The sequence below is a fragment of the Hylaeus volcanicus genome, chromosome 6 (genome assembly GCF_026283585.1).
Source record: "Hylaeus volcanicus isolate JK05 chromosome 6, UHH_iyHylVolc1.0_haploid, whole genome shotgun sequence".
NCBI lineage: Eukaryota > Metazoa > Arthropoda > Insecta > Hymenoptera > Colletidae > Hylaeus > Hylaeus volcanicus.
This window is the reverse complement of record NC_071981.1, coordinates 17,357,299-17,378,104: the sequence shown is the minus strand read 5'-3', so window position 1 is coordinate 17,378,104 and position 20,806 is coordinate 17,357,299. Positions and strand designations below refer to the sequence as shown.

Sequence of the window (20,806 nt, the reverse complement as noted above, 5' to 3'; positions counted from 1 at the left end):
CGACATAACTGTACAACGTCGAATTTCTCAAATTCTTGTGGAGAAGACACGAATCCCCGAAACCGGCGTAGGGCTACCTTAAATTTCTCAAATTTTCGTCGGAAAGACAAGAATCTCGGCACCTGTGACGAATTGAAACGCTTCTCATTTTGATCAATTTCCTGGTCAAACTACCCATAACTATGCAACTTGAAACTATAACAACGTTTCAACTTTCTTTACAGATTATAAAAATTGGGGATATATTTAAAAATAATCGATACATATCGATATAAAATCGATACATATGGTACCACCTCCAAACTCTAACAAACTTGTTTGATAAAGGATCATACAATTACAAAAATTGTAGCTAAAATCCTTTTCAAATTTCTCAAATGTCGTCAGAAAGATGAATAGATTTCAAGAATCTCTCCTGTTTTTAATCCAATTTCTCAACTTATCAATGAATTGGAGACATAAAGAATCAGTCACCTTTCTTCAGGAAAATCCGCAGGCATTGGGTTTAAAAAAAGAAAAAAGGAAACTATAATCCCTGGTACAGTGCCACTTGCAATTCTTTAAAATCTTCTGCTGACATAACGTCTGAAGATTAAAGTCTCGGTGCCATTTCAAATGTATAAAAATACTCTTTTAAAAAACGAGAATGCAAGAACAGAGAGGACAATTTGCCGCATTGTTATGGCCGCTTCGCAGACTCAATTACAAACAACGAGAACCAGGAGACACTGTTCCTGGCTGACAGCGATTCGGCCCGTGTCCCAGGAAAATTTGCGTTTCATGAGGACACCGAATTAGTTTCTGCATGCATTAGGTGGCCATTGGACGGACACACGACACCGTAAGACGAGACATCGAGCAACCACCTCTTCGAACTAACTGGAAATTACGACGCAAGATTAATTACTCCGACGATGGAATTTATTCATCCTGGCGGATGATGAATCGTCCCTGTCCCCGTTGTTGACAGGATCTTTCCTGGAACGATGAGAGTGCATCTTGACGATTGCTTGAGTTCATAAAGGGAGGGGATGGAGAAAGGATGAGCAAAGATCAAGGAAAGATCACAATAGAGCAGCGTTGACCAAACTTTTCCTTGTTGAATGACGAACATTTTTCATCTCATAGTATGGATACGAGATTCGAGTATTAATTCGTGGGTATTTTGAAAATGTTAAGGGGGAAATGTGCAGAGTATTCGTAAAGTCTGAACATAGAAAAAATGTTAGTGAATATAATTAGTTTTTTCCATATTATATCTTAAAAATCTTCTTTATTTTCTATGTGCCCAGACTTTAGGAACACCATGTATGGTTAGTACTCAGATATGCTATGTGCACGTGGAGAAGACTTCATTCTATCATCCTATCTACTTGCAAATGAGGATTATACTTTTACTTTGAATAGCAAATATTTGTTTAAATATACTAGATTCTCATATTTAATTAAATTAATAATATTTAATCATGCGGTATACATTCTATAAATAACAAAAATATATTCTCTACAAATTCGTATATTCTAGAATCGTTTCATAATTTAATTCGTACTGCATTAAGCATTACAATGCTCTTTACAAATTACAAAATTTATATCACATACAGTACGCAACGTTGTTACCTGTAACTGAATATACTCGCGGGATTATAGAAACCCGTTAGCTCGCATTATTTTCAAAATGCAACAACTTGCGAATTCGCGAACCCCATTACCGGCAAACTCGTAGAATTACGCAGAGGAATATTAATTTGCAAAAACGTAGCGATGCTTAATTTCCATACTGCCAAGGAGCATTAACGACGACTCGTAAAACTAGGCAGAGGACGGAGCAATGAAATGAAAATAAGAAAATACGAGACGTTCGATAATTACGCTGCGAAGCGGTCGACTACCACGGATCGTAACCGTTTCGTGCTTGCCTTTTAAACTGTGCATTCATTGGCTGAGTAAAGTGGCGATAGTTTAACCTGTTTCGAAAAACGGATACGGAAACGAATGCAATGATTCAAAGAGCAAAGAGGGGAACAATATTGTTGGTTTCCAAATTAATGTGGATCGATAAGCTGAACAAATTTTTCTCGCTTCCCTTTCCAACGTTTTTCCATTTAGATTTATGTGTAAATTTTACTTAAATTTAAAGTAATGAGTATACTGCGAATTCTTATGCATTTATAAGAAATTTGAATGTTCAAGAAATTACAAAGTGCACATGGTATGCAATAATGCAAACAAATGTTAGAAATAAAATTCTGGAATGTATGTAATTTATTACTAGTTACATTTTAATTTTTCTTTTTTGTTAATGTCAAGAATATTTTTATTTGCAGAGTAAATTAAATTGTCACATTCAATATTCAATTATATGACTAATTACACGATTCATGACATTTGCAATTATGTGAATTATTGAATGCCTCGAATGATTAACAAGTTGTCATGCTCTTTTACATTTAAAATTCGCGATTATTGTAATTTTCAAATTATCTTGTTCGTCGAGTTGCTGGGACATGTTGCGATTATTGTAACTCGCTCGTTCCAATTATTGAGCCTCGGGATTCGCGATTACTGTTATCCGTGGATTATTTCATCCCCCTTTCAGCCGTAACATTTTCCGTTATCGAAATTTCTAAATTACCGTACACTCTCAATTTCTCAAATTTATTATCACCGTAGTTTATGCACTTTCATGTTTACCAGTTTCGAAACTTTCAAACTATTAATAATTCGCTGGTTTTCATGCATACGAATTCTAAAATTCACACCTATTGTATTCGCTGAAGTTTTTGTGTTATAAAGTTCTATTTAAATAAAATAAAAAATGCTTGGTCTATCAAATTACGTAAACAAAGCTCACAAGGAATATAACCTAATTGTTCGAAGTCGATTTTAACGAAACTTGGCACGCGTAGAGCATTCAAAAATATTAGACGGATATTTTTCATTTTGTCTTTCAGTTGGGTGGTATTCCTTGTTAATCCAATTATCCAATTATATAAACATAGTTTGTTACGATAGAGGAATAGTTTATTTGTAAACCAGAGAACAGAAATAATTGTAGATGAAATTTAACGTTTCCTTAAACAATGGAATCACTTGGAGAAGATTAGCGAAAGGTGATGCGAACAAGACTGCGTATGCGAAAGGTCAAAACGTAAGGGTGCGATCATGCACGATAACCGAGGGCAGCCCCAGGGGGTGACTCTTGACTGTAACAGATATCGCGTGGTCCAAAAACAACCAACTTGCGATCCTTGTAGATATCATCGTGCCCCAAGCCTTAGCTAATAAATCAACCTGTCGCCGAGCTTTAGCTTCGCCCTCGACCCGCAACACGCTTAACCCTCCCCGTCAACCCCCTTCGACTATAACTAAACCAGCGACGGTAACAGGAACCTTCCACGTTTGATAATTAACCAACTCTAGCTTCGTTAATAAAATTGCTACGTTATCTTGTATTCTTACAAAATTTTATTTTATTAGATTATCTCGAGTCCCAAAAATTCCCATATTAGAATAATTTAAAAATTCCCGAATTTCGTTCTCAGCGATGGTCGAGGATCAGCCTAAATCGCTGCCGAGAAGCTCATCCCCCTCCAACCCTTTTCCATCGAAATTCGTGAAAAATCATCCATCTCGTACTCATACCTTCGCAATCTCCAATTCGTCTTATCAGGCGCGAATCAACCCTCTCCGGCGTCGTCCTATCTAAAATTCAACAGCCTTGCATCAACCTTCTCATCCCACGCGGACGTCTGAACCTCTTCTCCAAACCGCCAGCCAAATATTTTCGCCGTCTCGTCAGGTAACTCGACTTCCAGCTCGTCATCAATCTCTCTCGGCCCTAATCTCCGGCGCATCGATCTCTGTTCTTAATCGCTAAACTCTAGAATCCGCGAGCCAATTGTGTTTCACCCTCCACTCACTTAACAGGTTAAAAGAAGTTCATGTTTCCTTGAATGACCATGTATTATTACTCGTAATCGATGCGTGCGTTCACTTTTCCATTTCCACGACGAGCTGACCAGAGAATGGGAAATAAAAGGACGAAAAGTCCTGGAAACAATGCCAACGAGTTCCCAGTACGTGGAAATCCATAAAAATCAAAGGAACGCGACTTAACCGCTGCGAGACAACTACGAAACGAGCTCGAAGATACTTATGAATATTTAACTAAAAATCTCTTGGCTGCGTGGCGAGTCTGTTTGCGTCGATACCGCTTTGTGTCGGCACCGCAACCCTCGGCCCTTTGATTGGAAAATTGTCGGAACGCGCAAGGGATCTGACAAACGTCCGAACGAGACAAAGAATGCAAATGGAAGAGATACCTCGCTTGGAACGTAAAGTTCTTTCCTATCGACGACGGCGCACAAGTGGCTCGTGAATTCTAGAGCTTCCCCGATGCGGGGCCACCCTTAAACGGGGAGTTCATTCGTCTGATCTGATGTAGAGACATTTTCAAGTGACGAGCAAACTCGTTTTCTTCGATGAGGACAGTTTTAAACGACGAATTGACTCCTTCTTTGGGACGCAGAGATACTGCGTTAAATGGGGATTTAATTCGTCCTGAGGGAAGATTACTTAATATCGTATAATACTTTATTAATTATAATAATAAGTTATAAATTATATGAACTTTTAATTACGTAATATAATGCCTCACTAGTCACACGGCCTAAAATTGGAATAATTCTTAAATATAGGAACACCAAAGTTAAAATCTTTCGTGAAAATAGCAACACCGTAACAATAAAACAAAAATGAAAGTCCTTTTCATAGCTCATTGTCTCATTTACAAACACCGTCATTAAACTATCTCAATCATAATTACTTAACAACTTCCCAGAAGTCTCTGATAACTACCAAACGAAAAATACAAATTATAAATTCTGTAATCCCATACAGTTGGTTTATGCAATGCCTCATCAGTCACGCGGCTAGGTCTCGTGCAAATACATCATTGTCACATTGCCACCGAGTGTTTCACGAGCAAGGGACGAATTTCCAGCGCGTGGTCGGACCGCCGTGGAAGGGTATAAATTTCAGGGAGGCAACAACTCCCAAATGTCGAGCCCTCCTCCTACTCGGCTTCCTGTCGTTGCTGCCAAATTCAGCAACAAGTTCACTTCCGTAACGGGTGTGCACGCGCGCGGCATCCTGACCACACCGAGTCACTCTCGTTGTCGCAGAAACACCGACGTTCGGTTGTATTTCTTGGCAACCACCTTCGCCAAACAATGTCACCGATCCTGCGTCAATTTCCGCAACAAGTACGGCTTCCGGTTGACTTTCCCCGCGACACACCCACGCTCTCAACCCCTCCGGTCGCTTCCAGCGGGCGTTTCGCGCGACAATATCCAAAGAAAAGTATCCTATCGCTGCGGCATACGGATCTTTTTTGGAAGTTTATACGTCAGACTTGACACGTTAAAGTTAGAGTTCTTTCTGAGAATTGATATGTTAAAGTTGAAGTTATTCCTACAAATAAACGGATTTTATTTCTCCGAGTTAGTCGATGCAAATCTTGCAACACATCTTCAAACATCCCCGTAGACGTAGAAATTCGAATAATATTTTGAACATTCAGGGTGGAATAAAATTTTCCCCATTCTACCATAAAAATTGGAAAGTAGAAACTTCCTCTTTTAATTGTAATATTTTTGCGTAAAATTAAAAAAAAGTTGACGTTTCGAAACACTTGATTCGATAATAATAAACACTTGGTTTGGTTACTTCTGGCACACCCCGTGAATTGATGTTGCACGTCGCATAAGATACAGTGAGAGAAACAAGAAAGAGAACAGAACGCGGACGTGGACCTATTTAAGGCAGTCAAGGAGGGGAGGGGGAGGGGGATAAATCGTTCGAATAAGGCGAGCAAATCGAACAAACCAAATCTAATTCATCGCACGAGCTACTGGCGAAATTCCAAATTATCGAGATCTGTTTAAGACTGCCAGCGCAGAATAGAGAAACGTGACGATGGAAACCACAGCATCGAACGTAACTTTCACCCATTCGATAAAGAAAAAAAAAAAAGAAATGTAACAACTATTTATGTTGGATAAATACATGAAGTTATAAACGGAAATTCATTTTATTACATTTTTTGAGAAACTTACTCTTTTGTTTATTCTATAATATATGTGATTTATCTAATTTACAAATGAATATAAACATAATATAGGTAATTTATATATAATTTATATTACTTGTATCATTGCACCTACAGATATAATAAAAATGCATAGTCCGATAGTGACATAATCTGATATCATTGGCATAATGTTGACAGTAGTCATAAACTGTTCAGTTCAAATTGTTTATCATACCAAACACAGTAATTTGCTGCAAACAGAAGTTCTTAACTAGTTGCAAAATAATAACATGAACGAGAAATAAATAATACCATACCATTGTCTGTATTTACAAATATCGATACAAGTAGAAACGGCTAGTAATGGTCAGACACATTAGGCAATCTATACGTACATACATATATTAGAGTGAACCTTAGGTGTGTGTACTTTGACACAAAGTACACACCAGTTTGTGTCCCGTGATCTTTTCGTCCAATTAATTCCAAATTTTACCTAAATCTTTTCTCACCAAAAAGCATACTTCTATGGTGTGAGATAAAAAAAAATTCGATGGTTGCAAAGTAATGTCGTCTTAATGTAGCTCGTTTATCTCATCGCCAGGCTGATGATGTTTATGCACATTCATATCTTTACATGCAGATGAAGAACAGAGACTTAAATTCAAGTTTCAAGCGTTCTACCGTGTATATAATTTTTTATATTTCATGTGTTTATGCATTTGTATACATCGTTGTATATGTATATGTGTTTACACTTGTCATAAATACATAAACATCCGCAGTCTACTCATCGTTATCACCGATTACACGTAATACAATAAAGAAGAATTTTGTATTCTCTCAAACAAATTCATGTAAACACAAACGTACGCTACCACGAGATCGGAAAAATACTTGAATTACTCTTGCGTCCTGGTCACAGAATGTGTCAGCCAGATAGATGAACATACCATTGATCGACGAAACCCTCGGTGGAATGGAAATTCTCCTCGCAAAAACTTACTAATAATTTCATTCCTGATTCCCTGGGTGGATTCGATCAAAGCGATCGACCGAGTCTCCATCGAAAGGGCTCGCTTTGTCCCCTGGCCGAGGATCGTTCGGTCCCACAGCGCGTTTAATTGTGCCCTGGACGAAGGATTCTTTATCCAGCTCGATTACGAAAGAACCTCAGCCTCGTCCAATTACCCATTGCGGCGCAGCTTTTCGGAGCTTGCTCCGCGGTCTCGTTAGACGCTCCTCGAGGCTTTGGCCAGACTGCCTCAAAGATAATAGACTACTGATAAGAAGGGAATAAAAATGATCGAGGGCTAGAGAGATGAAACCAGCCGGCAGAGGCCGTTTCGTTATCCTGCGCGTATCCGTGCACGTTCCCTGACTGTTTGAATGCTTAATCTGTCCGCCTGGTTCTGGAATAAGTAATTGACCCCCGGTCGACTGCTGGCTTATTTTTATGCAAACGGAGGCTTACTCGTTCGTATCACTTTTTTTCAATGCGTTCGGATCGCAGGGCAAACGTCACCGTGGTATAATGGAGACGCTTAGAGCTTTGGCGATGGTTTTCATTGCGTTATTCATCGCCCTCGGTATCGCGCTGGATTCTCGATGAAAGTCGAACGGTTTATCGATTGGGTGGGTCTAAGGATAACGATTCGAATGATCGTAGGTTTTGAAATGTACGTTGAAGTCGTGATTTTATGGCGTGTTCGATACATTTTTGCGAAGTTAAGCTGCTAATTTGAAGGGTTTTCGCATTGGAAAAGACGATATAATATTGTACTTCGTAATATACATAATTATCGTGCACGTTTAAGATACAATTGTATTGCGGGAGACGAGATAACTCGTCGCTTCAGATTGTCACAAAATCAAAGAAGACGAATTAACTCGTCATGTCGAAGTAATTGATATCGTAGAAGACGAATAAATTCATCGTTAATGGTCTCTATTGAATCACATAAGAAACGCCAAACTACATTATGATAACAAGAATCAAGAGATCTATTTGATCTGTTCTTAAATAATTCAGGAGATTCGTTGATCGAGTTGAAAGACGTGAAACGTTATAAATTATGGATAGGAAATAGGGACTAAGGCTGGGCTACCGTTCGTTCAGCCAGTTAAACGCGTTTCTAATTCACCGCTAAAGGCTACTCTTGTGCGAAATTGCACGACGTGTCCGACGGAAGCGGATCGTTCGCCTACGGAACCGCTTCTGGCTAATTGAATCATCCTACCCAATTTCCCGTGTCACCGGGGACATGCAGGAGGACATTCTGAAATCGACGGTCCCACCAGGAGGAGCCTCCCATCCAACAGGGCCTCCCTGCCTTGAATTAACGTTCCTAATAAACCCACTTCCTTTTTTCACGTCTATATTCTGACTAATATTCTATTCTATCTGCATCAGATTCTAAACTCGGTTTATTTCTCATATATTAGAATCAAGTGTCCCCTTTAATTCGGTATTTAACTCTATGCAAAAAGATTTCCAAACAAAATTTCGAATTCGTATTTAAAAGCAGTGAAATGGAATCTTGAATTACTAGAACTGAACGAAATTGAAGAAAAGATGATCCGAGAGGCATAGAGAGATGAAATTTATTGGAACTATGGCGAACTCAGCCTAGTTTCTTCTATATAAATTAGCAGCTCGACGCTGACCGATAGAGATATACAATTTCCATCGAAGACGACATTAACTGGTCTAGACGCGTCGCCGCGTCGGCTGACATTTGAAAAGTGCAACACTCGGCGCACGAGCGGCGCGTTGTAGTCACGGCGTTGTGCACCTTCCAAATTTAACGCGGGTCACATACCGACGTGACACGCATCTCGAATGAAATATGCACGGCTGTTTCGCGCGTACCTGTCGACGTCCAAACGAACCAACGAAGCCAGACAGTTTTGAATCAACGATGCTGTTCAATGAAACGGCCAGATTGAATTCTGCCCCTGGGCATTTTCCATGTGATTTTTTTCCTTCGGGAAAGCAACAAACGCGCGGGTGGCAATTTTCTACCGCAACTCGTTTTTCCTTCTTCCGTTTCCAAATATTGGCTACGGATGGTGCATGGACCATTTACGTTCACACTGTTTGCGATACTCGAAAAGAAGGATTCGTAAATTTTTGATTGCTTGAATTGTTAATTTAGAAGAAAACTCTTTTCGTGGATGTTCTTATTTGAATTGATTTTAAATGGTTACTATTAAAGAGATAGTGACTTTTCATTCTTATACATGACTCTCAATCCCAATTTTCAATTATAGTGCGAGGCAGCATTGTAACATAACAATATAACCAAACGCAATGGTGAAATCTTTTGAAAATTATCAACACAAGAATATCACGTATCTTATAAAACATTGTTTACACGTAAGAAACTCTGAACTAACAATTAAACACAGTCAAGCAGACATTTATCGTTGTTGCAGTACCCGAATAAAGTATCCAATTTGGCAGATAATGACGTGAAACATTTGCCAAGTACTTTCAGCGCAACGAAAGGTTAATCGTTACACAATTTATTTTTAGGCGTCTGTAGTATTCGAAATTTTTAGTGATTCTGAGGAGATTTTTAGATATTTCAACCAATAGATATAAATATGTATACAAATTTCTCGCGATTAATGTCTCGAACGAATACTTATTCTGAACCGTAATTGTTATTAATGTTTAATCGAACACTGAATGATACTGTGTGTATCATAAATGTTTAATTATATCGGAGTTTTAATTGTTGAGTTTTAATTGTTCCAATCAATAAATATTAGAATACAACAAATAATAAATTACAACAAAACGATGCGAAAAGTAGTTAAGTTAATACCGTTAAATGTACGAGGAAGACCTAAGTTCCCTATCGCTTTATGTGACCTTACTGTATTTACGCACTTGGAGAAGTAGTACTCGATAGGATAGCGTATCACATAGAAGAGCTCATTTACCCAGTAGGCTATTGCTGTACAAGAATATATGCCAACTTAAATGATGTAAAATTAAAAAGCCATAACAGGCTCCCAAATATTAAATACATCTAGAAGCAATACCTTTGCTCGAAGCTGCTACACCGGTTATTTCCTTCGTGTTTGCCAGCGAGTAGTTGAATCGTCGCAAAACAGACCGAGAGTCAAAAAGTGTCGTTTAAATCTTTCCACTCTGTCGCCGGCTATCGTCAGCCAATTACTCGCAGATGGCAAAAGGTTTCGAAAGTGCCGGCTCGTAATTGTCAAATTACAACACTCCGAGACAAGTCACCCAAGCATTTTCGTAATTCTGTGTTGTCCGTCTTCTTCGCGCGGTTCCTAAAATAAATCGCTCAAAGCGCGCAGCTCGCACCGTAAACGTACTGGTTTCTTATCGAACTACACACGGGGACGTCTAACACCGATCCGTGAGATTGTCTATAAAGTATTATGAAACTTGCTTGCACCGAAATCGTGTGATTTGTTCTTTATCTAGGAGTAGACTGGCGTAGATCAACAGATTTCATAGAAACCTAAAGGTAGAGGCTTATATATGGATACACGAGTGGCAGGGATGAGATCAAAGACTACCTTTAAACTATCGTTTAAGCCTGGTAGCAGAGTCATTTATGAAAGAACAATAAAGACTTATTTGAAAATTTAGAAGTCTAAAGATCTAAAATTGTCGAGCCATACGTCTTCGACGAAGCTATAAAGTATGGTGGTCTCTGGGTCACTTCGCATCCCTTCTTAACTGGTTCCTTATCCGTCAGTAGTCAAGTGTTAATCAAAATGATAAACAAGACCTCTGAAGTAGATGCTTGGACGTGGATATGCGAGTGATAAGGTTGAGATAAATCGATTAAACTAACTGAGCTTATGACTAGATCACAGATGTTTAGGCAAATTCATATTTTAATAGAACTTCCCATTATAGAAGACTCTTCCACACTGGCTCATTTACTTATCAGCATCGAAGAGCAATCCTTGAAATCGTTTCTAATGTATCGTGAAAGTTGTCTCGAAGGGGAGTCCCTTTTCTCGTCGCCGTTTCTGGATTTTTAACGATCTGATAACTCCCAACTCCGAATCCTGCGCGCCCCGAGTCCACAAACGGGCCACTGGTTCGATTAGTTCAATCATAACTTGAGCAATCGCGAGTTGCGACGGGAGAGGACCATTCTCCCCGTCCCTCCTCCCTTGTCGTCGACAACCGTGAGGAAACTTGCGACGATAAGGGAAGCCCGATTCCTCTGCGGTTATCTCGGGGCGGTGAATCGTGAGGTTGAACCGTCCTTGGGAGATGGTGTTCTGCTAGACGCTGACCCAAAGATAGTGCTCTGTGCCTGGGCAAACGTTGTTTCGAAGTGACTGATGGCGTTACAAACCTCCGGAGGAGGATCCGAACATTTGGTCTCTTCTTCGAGGACCGTGCTTTCGTGGAACAATTCGGGAGAATTTAGGGCATCAGTGGATGTTGAAGGTGGCCCTTAAGCATCCTTGTTCCATGGCTGCTATTGCCAGCGACTGATGTTATTGGTACTTTCAAAATAGTATGGAATAGAGGCAAATGTTGAAGGTAGACGAGAGACTTGACTTCTGTTCGTAAGTTGGTTGTGTTGTTAAGGCACCTCCGTGGCTAGGGATAATATTCTTAAGAATTGTGTATATAGTTAACACGTTAACACGTTCCATATCACGTGTAAACATTTATGTGAGGACAAATTTAATTTTGTAAGATATATTTTTCCCAAATAATGAAGTATTATTAAAAATGCAGTATAGAATGAAACATAACAAGCTAATTATTTATGATGATGTAATGAAATATTGTTTGATAATATGTCAATCTTTAGTCAAAACATCAAACGGTCTGAAGAACAATATCTTTTAAGCTGTGCCTTTATCTGGCTGGTAATTGACTAAGGGTAGTTTTTATAACTTCACCCTTAAGTGCCCTTAAAAGGCATAAGCTTGGCTAAAACCATTCTTATACAGCTACGATAGTTAAAAGGTCTCTTAGTAGCAGTAGCTCTTCGGGAAAGACCATTACTGAACTTCTATGGAGTTCTACGAGTCTATGAACTCCTCAACTACTGGCCAAGGTGTTACAACCCCTTTCATGGTCATTAAATTGATGATAGCGTCTCCCAAATAATCCTCTACTGAAGAATTAGGTACACCTCCTTTTCATACACCATTTTTCTTTAGGACTAACCATCTCTATCAGAAATTAGCACAGACGATCCATATTTATTAACATACCAACATTCTCGACAATAAATTAAATTACTTCGTCAATTCCTCACAGTTTAGGATTCTAGATAACCTGTTCCTAATGAATTCATTTCACATTCATCACAATCAAAAATAGCCTTTCAGTCAACCCTGTACCGAATAATTAAACCCAACCAATTTATAGTCATCCTTCCTTGAACTCCACATACATTCCTACCTTTTACACACTATTCTTCTTTAGAACTAGCCATTTTCATCAGAAACTAACCCAGTTTATCCGTGTTCAGTAACATTCCAACATTCCCGACTGTAAATTGAGTTATTTCCCCAATTCCTCGCAGTTTCAACATTCCAGGTCATCTATTCCTAATTAATCCCATTCACGATAATAAGGAAAGCATGTTTCCCTAAATTTTAGTACGCTGCTGGCGAAAGAATCGTATTTTACGTCACGTTTCGAATCCGTCGTCTCAACTTTATCATGCGAATACCTCGTGATGTAAATTACAGCGGGACCCAGTGGAGCTGGCAGGAGTTTGTCAACCTGGCGGGATTGAAATATTCTCGCAATATCTCGGGGGCACGTGTGCGCTCCCTTTTTTTTCAAGAGTCGCTTCCAGAAGCCTCTGCTTCTCGTGTTGCGCGCTCCAGTACACAAAATATATTAGGAGGTAAACCGATGTATCTGCGATATGGGGCTGTACTCCATTTGGAGCGAGGTATTAATATCGTTGCTTGAAACAATTAGGGCATCAGCTTTCTAAGCAATTGAGAAGATTCAGTCACGCTGGAAATTGGAAATATAATTTAATACTTAAGAGGGGAACCCACATTAGCAGGCCAAATGTTATGTTTTTCGTGATTTCTTTTACAGAGAAAGATTTTTCTAATTTTTTTTTTCAACTTTGAAAATATTTTAGGTATATTTTAAAGTGGTCAAAAAGTTTATATACCTCGTGTTTTCTTTAACCTGAGTACTTGGCATAATATTATCATCAAACTATTATAAAATAATTATAGTGATATTTGTATTGAATATAAAAAAAAAAAAAAAAAATCCGTGAAGTTACTTGAAAAACAAATCTCCTAGTTATCTCCAACAGTGTACATAATATACACACGAACGAATCTCTGTGAAATTTCTAATGGTTTCTTATTTTAATTCAAACAATTCACCTTGTAATTGTCAACGCACGTTATCTTGGCAATCGATACTCATGTCTCAGTTCTTGCTAAAACAGGCCCGTCGACACTTTATGAGGTATCGTTCATCATTGCAGCTAATTTGAATTTAGGTTAATAGCTATTGCGTTACAATTGCGAGGATGTTTCTCGCGATTTAAAAGCAGAACGACTAAACAGCCTAAGTGGCACATTCCAAGACGCGATTAGAACGAAAGAAATTTACCCTTACAGAAGAGAAAAAGCAGAAATAATATTTTCGGAATCGTGTCTCTCGCATTGTTTTATCAGAAGTATTTTCTCCCGAAAAAAAAAAAAAAACGTGCCCAATCCTAAAACGTTTCTAACGTCGTATCCACGACAAGTTTCATCGTTGAACCTTTATCGTCCTTCCGACATATCCGTGCCATCCATCTCAGGCAGATATCAAGACATCAATCTAGCATTACAAGCACGTAGCACGTGGCTCTTCGTACGAGCGAGGAGCGAGCATAAAGTGTTATAATATTCCAGAAGAATTTCCCTAACCCTCCCTTATCTCCGCGAGCAGGGTCATCGTTCCAGGGTTACCCGGGATTCGATCGCAAACCGAGGAATTATTTTAGAACCTTATTCGTCCAACCAGTTTAAAAAAAAAAAAAAAATGCATGGAAGAAGAAAGCAAAAGAACTTCAGACCACCTCGGTAATTCAAAAGAATGGAGATTTTCCTTTTCCGCTGGAAATGATAGGTTGGACCTTTGAAAATGATATTCCATTGAAATTGAAAAAGGTTCCATTGAAACGTTTTATTCAACGCAATAACTAAAGTATGATCCACGAATGGAAAACCTGCACAACGAGATGCGTCGAATCTTTTGAACAGTACCGTATGATCGACGTCCCTACACGAATTTTCGTTGCTTCGATTGATATCCTTTTTTCATTAAGATATTCCACATCGAGTATCTGACATTTGTCGAGAATCGATTCGAAAACTTTCTAGCTGTAAACAAACTATTTTCAAGGGATTACGCAAGATTCCATTCTTCCCGAACGATCAATTCTCACCTTGCGGTTCTAGGGCAAGGAATCGCGGAATTATTTATAACAACGCGCCACTTTGAACCGGGGCTTACGTAATCGAACCGTGGACAGGGATTCGATTCGATACGGACATTGTCGTAACGCGTTTGTTTAACGACCGCGGGTTTCCGTCACGCATATTCAACCGGGGTGGTTATATTAAGCGTGGAAGGATAATAAATAAGTCGATCTCCTTCCGAAATTGCTCGGGTGCCAACAGTCCATTTGGCCAGCGGCATGGCTTTCAGCGAAATAGGTTCGAGCAGGTTCAACAATGGCGTCGAAAGAATGGGAAAACATTTGGAAAATCCTTGAAACGTCGAAAGAACCTCCCGGTGATAGGATTTGCGAAAGTTTATTTTTGAAGACGATCAAAGCACTTGGAGTGCAATCTGGCATAATATACAGGTTGACAAAAAATAAAGAGGATATTGAACATTGAAATCCTTTTGCGATCTTTGGCCCACCATGTACCATGTTCTTTGGCAATTATATAAGGTCTACACGTTGAAAAAACGCGAAGAAAAACGATATTTTGAAAGTTTTAGACTAGAATACCCGTTTAATGTAATTTCTTTGTCCTTCGCGGATTTTGAAAATGTATCGAAATATAACCAGAGAGTTTATGCCTCGCAGTAATTATCGAATGTTGCATATCCTACTAATGAGTACGTGTAATTCGGGTGGTAGTAAGAGTTTTTCGCGGCAAAAAGAGGACTTTAGAAAGTATGTAGCACGGGAAATCCAATGGAAACTCTTCCATTTGGTGGTATGGACGCGCGAAACTTTGACTCGGGGTTTCATGGACTCCTGGATAACGGGAATACCAGTTGCTAATCAGCGAACGGGAAAGTTACTTCGTTTCTTGTTCGGCGTGGAAATCCGTGGCTCGTTCGCGTGGTTGAAAAATCGTTGATATAATTAATCGCGACGAAGGGTCATTAAGTTTGCGTCGTAGATAGTAATTGGCCTCGAGTCACCACCTCGATAAAAACAGGAAGTCAGTGCCAAGCAGCTGATTCTGCTCGAATTACACACTAATCCGGCTCGTCGGGCGATTAAGGCGACGTCAAAGAGAGAGGGAAACGAGGAGAGAATTAATGGACCAACGCGAGTATCGCGGAAACGAGCACTTTTTTTTTTTAACTTTTAATTTTCCGGTTCGTCCTTTAATCGCATTCCAAGGGATATTTCCAAGTATTTTTCGTTATCGAAATACCACTGCGAAAAGAATTCATGAGAAATTAATATTTTCAGCTAATTAACTACAAACTTAGAATATTATCGTTCATTTAGACGTAAGAATGGATGTAACATTATGAAATAGAAATCTTTTGAAACAGATATGAATGTATATGGAACGTTGAATATTTTAATACAATCTAAGAATTGAGATATAGTAATGGTAACATCTAGAATTATAATTTTAGTGTTCTGACAATTTTTCTTTATAAATTTGATTCTGAATTAGGTAAAAATTGTTTCTTGATTCAGAATTAATTCCAATAACAAGGGAAGACTGTTTCGTTAGATCTGATAATACAATTTCAACATACTTTCGTTATATCGCACTCAACATTCCTCTTATATTTTCATCCAGCGAAAAATTCTCATGAGTTATCGCGCGATATTCGAAACAGAGGACTCCATTAGTCGATCCCATTATTGGCAAAATGCTGTCGAACTTTTTAATTGTAACGCCGGTATTTGCTTTATCGCCAAAGCGATCGGAAAGTTTCTTCTAAAAGTTTATGAGGTTCTTTGCTGATTAATAACGATAGCAGTTTACTCCGGTCTGCGTAATTATCGGATCCTCTATCAAGAGTGAAACTTTATTTCGAGTTGTATGGCGACCAATGAAGTAGAATCGACTAATTTCCTTTTCCTATTGTTCAGCCTTTTCCTTGATTTTACTTATTAATGTTCCTTGTTATTTATTATCAAAGTAACGTTTTCAAAAAACTACAATATGCAAGAATTATTCAAGCCATAAGATCATTTATTATTTTAATTTTTATCATTTTCAAACGTGCCTACTTCTTGATAGATTTGATTGATTTAGAATTAAACCTGCCTTCAGAAAAATTGTAATATTTATCAAGGATTAAAAATTTGTTAATTTCTAGATTGGACGGTTATTTCTAGATTACCCTCTAATTTCATACTGTTAGGTGAACGAATCTTATTGTTTCAGATTACTAGGCTTCGACATTGTCTACTTTAAAATAAAGCAAAGTAAATAAGAAAGTATTTGATGTTTGTTTAAAATAAGACTGGTAGTATGTCGCTAAATATGCTCGTTTTAGCCAATTTCTAGGCGAAACGCCTCGCTGTGACGTATTCATTTTATTGTTCACGAACCCAGCCAAACAGCGCACGTTACATTTTGTAATTTCATACCTCGTGGATTATAAAATTCATTTTATGGACTTAATACATCACACGAACACCTACGCACGTATTTCATATCGCTGACTGGAGTTACCCAACGTTGAAACGAATTATTTAGAAATCCGCTACGAATAGAGTTTCTCGTTAACAATGCACAAGGCATGGACGCAGTGGCAAAAATTAGAGCTAGAACTACTCGAACATTTTATACCATATATTACTATTTTAATAATACCTGAAACGCTTCAATCGTATCGTAAGTGCTGGAATCAAGTATTTGAAGTACATTGGAATAGCCAAATGTATACTCGAATAGTTGAAATGGGCAAGTATTCGAATTGTACGTAAATCACTTAAGTGTTCGATTTACATTTGAATCACCGAAACGTTCAAATTATATTGTAATCACTGAAGTGTTTGTAGTCAAACGTGCAAATATTCCAATTATTTTCTAATACTCAAGTATTCGAATTACCTTTGAATTACTGAAGTGCCTCGATAATACTTGAACAGTCAAGTACTGCATTAAGTATTCGAATAATATTCGAATACTCGAATACAAAAAAAGGAAAAGAAATTCGACAAATAGTCCTCCCCCAACCCTAATCAAAAGCGAACGAGCCTCGCGTAGAGCGCAAACAGAGACGCACAGAAGATCGGAAGAAAAGAATAACGGTGAAATAAAAAAAAAACCACGAAGCATAGAGGTTGGTGGAGTGGAGGAGGGACTCCTAGGCAAAGGAACGTTGGAGAAGGAAACATAAAAAGCATTCGAAAATTCGCTCCAGCCGCGGCAAGAGAAGCCTCTCCAGTCGAGGCTTCCTTATTGTCCCCGACGAGAGAATGCTCCTCGTGCATCGCGTCGACTGCAGTTCCACCGAGCGGAATGCATTAGGTAGATGGAACGCGTAATTGGAGTCGCAGCGTGTACCTACGTAGCCACCTGTCGTGTTTCCACGGATCCCTTTTCGTCTTCGTCTCTCGCTCCTTTGTCCCGTTCGGGCTTTCTTTCTTTGCGCCCGTTCTACCGCCCCCGCTCTGGCCTTCGCCAGCCTAGGCGGCGCGGGTTTCGCCATTAACCTGTTTAGAAGCGCAATGGATAAAGGGGTTGCTCTATCGCGCGAAGATTTCCACTTTCGGCTCGCGTTGTTCCCACTTTCTAAACACTGGAGGACACTCGGTCGTCCTTCCAACGAAGAAATTGTGCTTTTCTTTTTTCTTTTCTTTTTTTTTTTTTAACACCCTCTCGATTCGATTCTAAGCGGAATAAGAACCAGAAAAATTATTCTCTTTTGTGCGTGTAGAACGTTTTCGAAAAGGTTGACTATGTTTGAATTGTAATGTTTCGAATAAATGAGCTGGAAATAATTTTAATAATTGCCTGCTTTATCCATCAAGTATCGAAATTCAGGTAGACGTATGTATGTTGTATGTTTAATGGAATGCATACATGAATGCATTCTTAAATGTATATACAATGGAATGCATAAATGATTGAACGAACGCGAAGTTCAATGTTTAATGGAATGCATTTTTAAATGTACGTACAATTGAATGGATAAATGAATGTATAATTGAACATAAGTTATACGCGTAATAGAACACAGATTTGAACGTGTAATTGAACGTTTACGGTTTAAAAAAAAAACATTTATTTCCATTCAAGTCAACAAATCTACGCATGTATTCATAAAACAATGTAGATATATTAAACAAAATTATGTTTAATATATTTAAGAATATAATCGTTCGCATTTCATTAAGTTTGCGTTCAAGGGGTGTAGTTGGTTCACCCTACACGATTCGTAAGTTGAGTGGTTTGAAAAGATAATAATGCTCTTGAAATAAAAATGTCGAGTGAACCGCAGAATTGAATGGATCGACTTTATCGGGGAGGGGTGTTTGACATGGCTGGTTTGCGCGGTACATATTTGCTTTTATCGTTAATGGAATTGATATTGCTTGGGAACGATTGCGTTGCTTTCGAGGGAAGTCGTTTAGTTTCCGAATACGTTGGACTGCTTGAAGAAGTTGGAGCACACGGTGGAGTAATAGGGACCGTGGACGTTAACGACTTTTCGTGTCGTAATGTGTACAATGTTGGTATGACTGCTCGAACGATAATTGTGAAGTTTACGAGACTGCTGTATGATTTTGTATACGGCGCGGGAGTGTTGGGTGGGAGTACGACGCTGTTATAAAATTTTGGCGTATTGCAGGCTTGATAAAGGACAAGTTACTGCTATGGCTGAGGTTTGAATACAATTCGAGCATTGTAATTTTCGAAATACGATTGATGCGAGTGAGTTTGATTTATAAGGGTTGAAGTCGTGTAATTGAAATACAATTGGAGCAGTTCTGTCCCTCGATTACGATTCAAATATTTCAGTGTTAAGCTATAAATATGATGCAAATACTTGACTATTCGAGTACAAGTTGAAAAATTTAATTAATCGAATGCGATACAAGCAATGCGGTAATTCAAATACAATTTGAATACTTCAGTGATTCGGATACTTGGGTTTTCGGATACAATTCAAATGAATGACTGATTGAATACAATATATTATCATTCGTTAGTTATTTTTCCCTCGTTGCTATGAAATGACAGCACGTATTACAGAACCTTTTGTAGACAGTGGATCATCCTGTATTCGCAATTATTCAATTTTCTTGAAAATAAAATTCGTATAATTTATAACTTGTCTAGGTATTAATATAGCTGATTGTTTGCTGGGAAAACGGATTCTAAGGTAAAAGAAATAAAATGGGAGATATTTATTATAATATATGATTAATCTAGCATATGGTCGTCCAACAAGAAAAGCACAGGTATACACGATAGAACGAAGATATTTCTAATCCAACGAATGTGAAATGGTAAAATCGATTGCCATTGAAGAAGGTAATGTATTCTGTGAACAAAATTATTCATCGACTCACTCGAAGTATGTAGAATAGAAAACACACGTTGAACGAAACGAAATCATTGATACTGGATAACAGGAAACTGTCGAATTGCTATTATCCAAGGAAATGAGAATAATCGTAAATAATTCCGAAATCCCGTCTCAAAATGGCACAAGCATGCGCTACGGGTGAACAGTTTCAACGAAAACAACTCACATTTAACACATCATGCTCACCTTTCCATACGGAACGTCAGACACAAGTAAACACTAGCATTCTCCTTCATACTTCGAGATCTGATCCTCTCCCTTTAACTATATTAATTCCTTGTCATCAGTCCTGTGTGTACGTGTAAATTTCGTTTATCAGGACGTTTTTGAGAATAAGATAATTGACTGAAAAAGTTATTGCGAAATGAGGTGATATTAAAATTTCCTTGATAAACGAAGTTCTGCACTGGACAAAGTGATGAGAATATGTAGTAGCTACAAGTATTTTATTGTTCAGAAATTCCCATTTCATTGCAACATTTTAAAAGTTCATATTAAATATCGGAGAACTCTTTCTCCGACATGTATCACATGCCTCTATTCTACATATATAAATGTATTATACTATTAAACTATAGTATTCATATCTAATTCCTTTACTTAGACTAATAATGCCCTCAAAACAAAGGTTAAAAACTTGTAACTAAATGCTTCCAAAGACTACATATCCTCATCAATGTATTGTATGGAGAAGGAAAGATCAGCCCTGGAGAAAAAAGTTCAAACTTAGGAAAGCTGAGTTAATATAATCCATATTCCTCTATTCGTGGTAACCAGATTCTCCTCCTCTTACGAATCCCCTCCAGTCAGGTCTTTCCTCTACTCAAGACTGCCTTCGACTCACTCCACTTGAATTTGGACTCCCTCGACTCAGGACTCCTCCTACTCAGAATTCCCTCGACTCAGGA

The 20,806-nt window shown here is 38.4% G+C and overlaps 1 protein-coding gene across 4 annotated transcripts in view; it reads left to right on the top strand.

Annotated features, from left to right (window-relative positions):
* The window catches only part of LOC128878657 (pseudouridylate synthase RPUSD2-like), a 198,298-nt gene that overhangs the window by 164,686 nt on the left and 12,806 nt on the right, over nucleotides 1–20,806 (top strand). The window lies entirely within an intron of this gene.